The 8,224-nt window shown below is 38.6% G+C and overlaps 1 long non-coding RNA gene across 1 annotated transcript in view; it reads left to right on the forward strand.

The window, feature by feature from the left end:
• The first annotated feature begins 248 nt into the window (after nucleotides 1-248).
• LOC106727026 overlaps nucleotides 249-8,224 on the forward strand; it is a 24,805-nt gene continuing 16,829 nt past the window's right edge. The window contains exons 1-2 of the long non-coding RNA XR_001363176.1: nucleotides 249-260; nucleotides 6,473-6,478. This is a non-coding gene — a long non-coding RNA (uncharacterized LOC106727026). The remainder of the gene's footprint in view (nucleotides 261-6,472; nucleotides 6,479-8,224) is intronic.

Raw genomic sequence — 8,224 nt, forward strand, 5'->3', positions numbered from 1 at the left:
ATTTATCAATCTTGCTAAAACCATATGCTTTCCGCTCCCTCACCCTGGCTTGAAATATGGTTGGTAAGTAATCTCTAAAAGATCAGATAAACCGATTTTTGACAGAGCTTGTTCCTAATTTGAATTACTCAGAAGTACAAGCAGAAAAAGTCAAAGGTTATTTTGTAATGATTATCAATTTGGGAATATCTATAATAATAAAAGCATAATATGTTAATTAGACCGGACAACAAAACAACCTTCCGCATGTCATTCCAGACGTCCTTCAAGACGAAGTCGAGGTGGGGGGGGGCTGAGGCAGAGGTGGTTGGGGGTGATCAGGCAGGCAGGCAAGTGGTTGGGGGTGATCAGGCAGGCAGGTGAGTGGTTAGGGGTGATGAGACAGGCAGGCAGAGTGGTTAGTGGTGATCAGGCAGGCAGGCAGGTGAGCAGTTAGGAGTCAGCAGTCCTGGATTGCGAGAGGGTGCAGGCCGGGCTGAGGGACCCCCTCCCTCCAGTGCACGAATTTCGTGTACCGGGCCTCTAGTTTCATATAATTCTACATTGCACATAGATTTACTTTGCTGTTTTAAGTGTTTTCATAAGCAAGTCTAGAAATACTTTTGGCCCAACTCTGGAAATTTTGCACTGAAGACAGTAGAGCAGATGCCCTGCAGTTGTTGAATTAAAGTCCTGTCTTGGTCAGGGGAGAGAAAGGCCTTTCTCCATCATGAGCTAATATAGAAGGGATTTCTTCGGAGTGATTCCATGGAGGGCTCCCTCCCTTTGTGCCTATGTGAATATCTTATTGTAACCTCTTAGGCTGGCAGTGAAAACATTAGGAAAATGCTGCACTTGGACAATTCTCTGTAACTAGTATCCTCTTGTTTTGTTGTTTAAGTTGAGAAAACACTTAGGCCACTATCAGAGGTAATTGTTTTCTAATTTCAATGTGTCAAAATTAATCTCTTTGGAGTCATACAAACACATAGATGCAAACCTGCCCAAAAGGTTTTTAACTAATTTAAGAAATTAATTAATTTTAACGAATATTTTTAAACTCAAAGTCCTTCAGGAGTGAATGAAAACTTGCAAATTAGTTCCTTTTAAAGAAGATTGAAAGAAAAATCTCAGTGATGTCTCAAACCATAAGAGATATTTTCTCAACCCCAAAATTCATCTAGTCTTATAACATTTGAAAGTACAGTATTCCTTTGGGAATTTCCATATAAGATTCTATTATTTTCATGTTGCATCTTTCTTATGTTTTTAGAGCTATTATGGTAGATTTGGTTGTATGAAAGGAACTAAATGTTTTTAAATTTTGCATGAAAGGTTCTTTTTTTTTGGTGGGGGTGGGGGGTGAGATTTTTACTTTAAGACTGTTTACAGATTTCATTCCAATGTAGCCCCGAGATTTATAGAGAGATTCACAACTGGAAAATCAGAGAGTGAGACTCCATGAACTCTGTGCTAGACTGCCTTCTACATGGAGGTCAACACCTCTCTCCCCATGTTAGGGCATATTGGTTGCCAGCAACAGAGACCAGCTTTCTGATTTAAGCATATAAGGACTTTGTAGGAAGGATTCTGGATAGCTCACAGATTCCAAGGAATTACTGAATCCTCAAGTCTCTGGAAGGACAGGAGCTGGAACAGCTCCAGGGAACTGTCAGAAATTCACTGACAGTGTGTTCTCTGGACAGTGACCTTAAAAAAACTCAGCCTCAATGGTTTCCATCTGTTTTCCAGTGTTATAGATAGATGCAGCCTCCCAGGAAAGAAAGTCCAGTTGGTTTGACCTGGGTGACATGCCCCCCTTTCAATACCCTTGAGACAGCCCTCTGGGACTAGAAGAGCAGGAAAGGGTATGGTCCTTCAGAGGAGGTTGATGCCAAGAGAAGGGGGTGGGAGACTGGACTAGCATCCCCTGTTCCATCAAATGGAGTTTTATTTCCTGCTACCCCTTGAGCCTTATCATCTGACACAAAGTCACCATGAATGCAGGTAGAAAGAGCATATGTAGATTAAAAATCTACTTCTTCTGATTTGCTATTATGTTATTTTTCTGATGCTTTTGTATGGATTCTCAGTAAAAATTCTGACAGGAAAAGCACTGAGCTGAAGGAAAGACATAGATTAGGAAAACTTGGATGGTCAAAGCAAGCTGACAATAATGACATCTTGTTTCTCAGACACTGTCTCTCATTATTTAGAGAATTTAAGGAAAACCACCCAATTTACTTCCTGCTCATTTTACAGCCATATTATAATAATAGCATGCACTATAATTAATGCAGATTACCTGCAAATCTTAACAAGAATAACTGAAAACCAGTGCAATCAACATTCTATATATACTTACCTTGACACTAGGAATTACCATGCATTTAAATGTAATGACATAAACTGCTCCTATCTGATTATAGTAACATAATCAGACATGCATTTAATTAAAGAATGTCAATGATGGGTATATAAGCAATGATTAAGATAACTAATGATAAATATTAACGTTACAAACAATGTTATTTTCATATATTTCCATCCTTTCTCCACTATATCCAGAGTTCTGAGGTTCCTCTTTTGGGAAGAGAAGTCTTAAACAATATTTGTAGTTATTTTAGGAAAAGTCCCCACAATTCGATTGACTTGCAGGCAGAGTTGGATTTACTTTGAGGAAAAAGAGGTTTTAGTTTTGGTACCCATCACTTCTATGAGCTCCGTCCAAGACCCTGTAGCTAACTTTGTATTTTTGTGGATTATTTCTTAAATTGCATTACTTTAGGCTCCTATAAAACTGGATCTGCTTTACTTATAGGTTCTGAGTTTGTAACTAACCCAATGTCAGTTGTCCCCTCAGCCACACCCTGATCTGTTTCAGGCTGCCTCAACCCAGATTTGGAACATTGTGTACATTCTGGTTTTGCCAACAAATCCAATACACACCAAGGATTTGTGTGTGTGTATATATTTTGTAGTGTTTACTGAAGACATGAAAGAGGATGTGTGGGGTGGGGGTGGGGAATTGAGTAGGAGAGGAATTGCTAAGGAACATATGCTAAGGAACATAAGCATATGTTATACTAGGTACATATACATGTTCACTGAACTTCTTCCTTGGTCTAGCCTTTACCGAGACTCAGCTGCTCTTGCTTTCTTTCTTTGCTTCCCCTTCTCTGGATCCTCTTTCTTCTTCATTCTGTTTTTTAAAATTTATCTTTATTGTCGAAAGGATTACAGATGTTCCCCTCTTTTTTTCCCAATTGACTCTCTCCACCCCACACCTGCCCCTCCCAGGCCTTCACCACACTATTGTGTGTGTCTATGGGTTATGCATATATGCATATAAGCTTCCTGGTTGATCACTACCTCCCCCCCACAACAATCTTTTGTTGAGGATTTTGGCATCTATTGAAATTCATCAGTTTGTTCCATGTTTCTATGTATCTGGATCTATTTTGTTCATCAGTTTATGTTGTTCATTAGATTCCACAAATGAGTGAGATCATGTGATACTTATCTTTCTCTGACTGGCTTATTTCATTTAGCATAATACTCTCCAGGTCCATCCATGCTGTTGCGAATGGTGAGAGTTCTTTCTCTTTTACAGCAGCGTAGTATTCCATTGTATAGATGTACCACAGCTTTTTCATCCGCTCATCTGCTGATGGGCACTTAGGCTGTTCCCAGATCTTAGCTATTGTAAATTGTGCTGCATACATTCTCTCTGATTGGTGTTTAGGGTTTCTTAAGATATATTCCTAATGTTTAAGGTTTCTTAAGATATATTCCTAGAAGTGGGATTACTGGGTCAAATAGGAGTTCCATTTGTAATTTATTTTTATTTTTATTTTTTTTTAGTTTAAGGCTTTATTTAGGAAGATTTTTTTTTTAATTTTTTTATTGCTTAAAGTATTACAAAGTGTATTACATATGTGTCCTTTTTTCCCCCGCCCTTGAGCTGCTTACTCCGTTTGCTCCGGGACAAGACCTGGAACGAGTCTGCCTATATCGCCGCCATCTTGCTTCTCCCCATTTGTAATTTTTTGAGGAAACTCCAGACTGTTTTCCACAGCCTCTTTCTTACTTTGAATTTTTCCAGAGGTTTTCAAGCTCCCTTGTCCTCTAGTAGGCAGTGCCATGGGCTCTCTCACTACTACTCCTGGTGGGCTTGCTCATCTGTCCCAGGACCTAGCAAACAAAGGGCCACTTTGAACTGACCTCTGATCCTTAGCAACACTTGAATGAAAATATTTTACTTGACTTTGTCTTCTGGTGTCTCAAATCTCACTAAAATGACTCTTCCAAGTATTTTGTTTTCTAAAACGTACCAGGCTTTTACCAAGAGGAATTTGGGGAATGGAAACATTCTCTATCTCCAGCTTTTTACATGCATATTTTCACTTTCCAACTGTATTTAACTGAAAGAAAAAAAGGGAGGGGGGATCACATGACTTGCTGCCAGATTACAGTTTTGTCTCTTCGTTTCTGTGCCCAGTGGTAGCAGCACATAGTAGAGGCTCAATAAACAACAGTTGAATGTTTATGAATGAAATTACCATATTATAAGAGGTGGCATATTGGTGTCCACATTTTTAATTTGTCTTGATACAGAAGCTACAGGAAACACACAGTGACTGGGCTTCCACCCTCCCCTCCCCCTGCGTGTGCGCGCTCACGCGCGCGGGCGCGTTTCAGAGAATCTGTATGGATTGGAAGAACAAAGAAAAAAAAAGAAAACCAAACTAAACTGATGTATCTATTTACAAATTAAGTGGTTAATAATAGGGGCATTTTGAACTAACCAACTCCTACTACTGATATATGCATGCTTTCAAAACATTTTATAAACATTGCTTTACAGGCTTTGGAATTTTCACAAAAATGAAAGTCTACAGAAAATTAATCCAAGTTTTATGTGGCTTTTTAATATTAGTCATAGGAAGATACAGAGAGAAAATATGCAAAATGGTAGAGAATAGACTTTGTAATAAAGAAAAGAGCTAACAAGGGTTTTGTTCATCTCATACATTCTGAGTCCTACTGAGGATTATCATACAGGGAAAAATGATTTTCAAAATAGCAACTGAAGAAACAACGTATTTTTAGTTTCCTGAATTGCCTTTCTACTTTGTCAGGCTCCTGGCTTGTAATAAATTGTAACTTGTATTTTTCTTTAATTAGTGCCAATTTTGTTTTAAAAATTAGACATATTTTTTGTTCCACTAACCTGTCCCCTTGGTATCATCTGTCATTGTCATCTCATTGTCTCATTGTTGTCTCATCCTTAGAGGTGACTGGGGCCAACTTTTTGATTCAGGTTAGTAAGAAAGCACTAGTCAGAGATAAAGCTTCTGGCTGGCACGCCCTGTCCTTCTCTCAGCCATGTCTTAGAGCAGGTTTAGTCACAGCGCTGCTCGATTGGGATAAAGAGAATGAAGGCCAAGAAGGTGTTATTATCATATGCTGGAAGATGTCACCAGCTCTGTTGAACGGATGTGTAAATGGAACAACTAACTCAGTATACAAGGTGGGGTAAAAGTAGGTTTACAGTTGCTTGGAACTGTTGTATGGAAAATAATACAATAGTTAATAAATAGTAATACAGGAACAACTTCTGTGTTTCTCGTACTCATAACTGTAAACCTACCTTTGCCCCACCTGGTCTTAGTGGTGATCTTACTATCAACCATTTCCTTAAATAACCTTATGAGATTGTAGTTAAATCCACTCTGAGAGCCTGATATCACTATTTCTGAGAGACAACATTGACACCAGAATTTTCCATAAGATGTCATGACTTGGGAACTTGTTTGGTTTAGCATATTTTATAAGGTGTGATATTTAATATAATAAAATAGAGACCAAAGAAAAACTTTTTCTTTCTTTTACAGGTTCTCCTGACTCTATTGATTGCAGCTCCATCTTCCCTTCCTTCGCAAGAAGTTTAGTTATTGCACTTTTTCTTAGTACAGATACAAACTGAAAATCTGAACCTAAAACATTTTTAGGGACATATTGACAAGAACTGGATTTAGTATTAAGAGACATTATTAGTTTGGGATAATATGTTCTTTTTAAAAAGTATACACATTGCGTGGGACTTCTGTAAGAGTTTATTTTATATATTTGCAAGTAAATAAAGCAAACATAAGAAAAATTTCCTTTTACTTTAGGTTTTTTTTTTGTTATAATAGTAGTTTTAGAAAAAAGACAGCAGTCTCCATTTATCGCTTAACCTAGTGCTGTAACTACAGTGGTATCATTGATTTCCAATTTCAGGCAAACTCTCCTTGCTGGTGGAAGCCCCAGGTCTATTCATTTATTATTGTGTGTACCCAAGGGAGGGAGATGGATCCATTGATCCAGCGGTGCACCACCTGGTTAAATATTTAATGTTTATTCCCATCACTGAAATTATTTCAGATTTGGATATTGACAGCCACGGGCACACAGATGGGTGTGGCCTGCAGTACACAGTCTCCAGCAGGTTACAGTTCGGTTCATCTTTGTAGCTTGACTCACTTGCCAGGTCTACTTTTGCAGCATTATTTTCCAGGTGGCTGTCCTACCGTCCAGATTTGAATTTCAGTTCATCTTGATGTCCTTTGGTGGAAGGTTTTTGTAAATGACACTCAATCTCAACTCCTTGCCAATTGTATGTTATGAAAATGTTAACATCTTCCAGTGTACTTGATAATTAGTGACCTTTATAATTACCATAACAGTTGTGTCTTCTCATGCTGTTTCTTACGAGGTAGGGATCTGTTGCTGCACCAAGAGAAAGATGCTGCTTTCAGATTTTTTTTGAGATCCAGCCTTAGATTTTGAAGCTGTTTTCATCTTCCCAGCCATCATACACCTGCTAGCTTCTTCACGGGACCGTAGGTAATCAGGAGTAGCATATTTAATATAATAAAATAGAGACCAAAAGAAAAACTTTTTCTTTCTTTTACAGGTTCTCCTGACTCTATTGATTGCAGCTCCATCTTCCCTTCCTTCGCAAGAAGTTTAGTTATTGCACTTTTTCTTAGTACAGATACAAACTGAAAATCTGAACCTAAAACATTTTTAGGGACATATTGACAAGAACTGGATTTAGTATTAAGAGACATTATTAGTTTGGGATAATATGTTCTTTTTAAAAAGTATACACATTGCGTGGGACTTCTGTAAGAGTTTATTTTATATATTTGCAAGTAAATAAAGCAAACATAAGAAAAATTTCCTTTTACTTTAGGTTTTTTTTTGGTTATAATAGTAGTTTTAGAAAAAAGACAGCAGTCTCCATTTATCGCTTAACCTAGTGCTGTAACTACAGTGGTATCATTGATTTCCAATTTCAGGCAAACTCTCCTTGCTGGTGGAAGCCCCAGGTCTATTCATTTATTATTGTGTGTACCCAAGGGAGGGAGATGGATCCATTGATCCAGCGGTGCACCACCTGCTTAAACATTTAATGTTTATTCCCATCACTGAAATTATTTCAGATTTGGATATTGACAGCCACGGGCACACAGATGGGTGTGGCCTGCAGTACACAGTCTCCAGCAGGTTACAGTTCGGTTCATCTTTGTAGCTTGACTCACTTGCCAGGTCTACTTTTGCAGCATTATTTTCCAGGTGGCTGTCCTACCGTCCAGATTTGAATTTCAGTTCATCTTGATGTCCTTTGGTGGAAGGTTTTTGTAAATGACACTCAATCTCAACTCCTTGCCAATTGTATGTTATGAAAATGTTAACATCTTCCAGTGTACTTGATAATTAGTGACCTTTATAATTACCATAACAGTTGTGTCTTCTCATGCTGTTTCTTACGAGGTAGGGATCCGTTGCTGCACCAAGAGAAAGATTCTGCTTTCAGATTTTTTTTGAGATCCAGCCTTAGATTTTGAAGCTGTTTTCATCTTCCCAGCCATCATACACCTGCTAGCTTCTTCACGGGACCGTAGGTAATCAGGAGTAGCAGAGGCAGTTCTCCTGGAAACCCTTTGTCCTTTGGGGCTGACTCTGATCAGCTTGCATTTTGACCTAAGGATCATTTGGCTTTTTGCCCCTTCATTGATTCCTGCCTTTTACCTTGTCTCTTGGGCTTTGAACCTCATTTTTCCCTCCGTGGTTTTTGGTGACTGTTCTCCTGGCTCTGAGTATTCGTGGCCTCTACTGTTTCCATTCAGGCCTAGGCAATCCAATCCTGATCCCAACCAAATACTTGACCATTAATTGGTTGAGTTAGATCAGC

The sequence above is a fragment of the Myotis brandtii genome, unplaced genomic scaffold (genome assembly GCF_000412655.1).
Source record: "Myotis brandtii unplaced genomic scaffold, ASM41265v1 scaffold350, whole genome shotgun sequence".
NCBI lineage: Eukaryota > Metazoa > Chordata > Mammalia > Chiroptera > Vespertilionidae > Myotis > Myotis brandtii.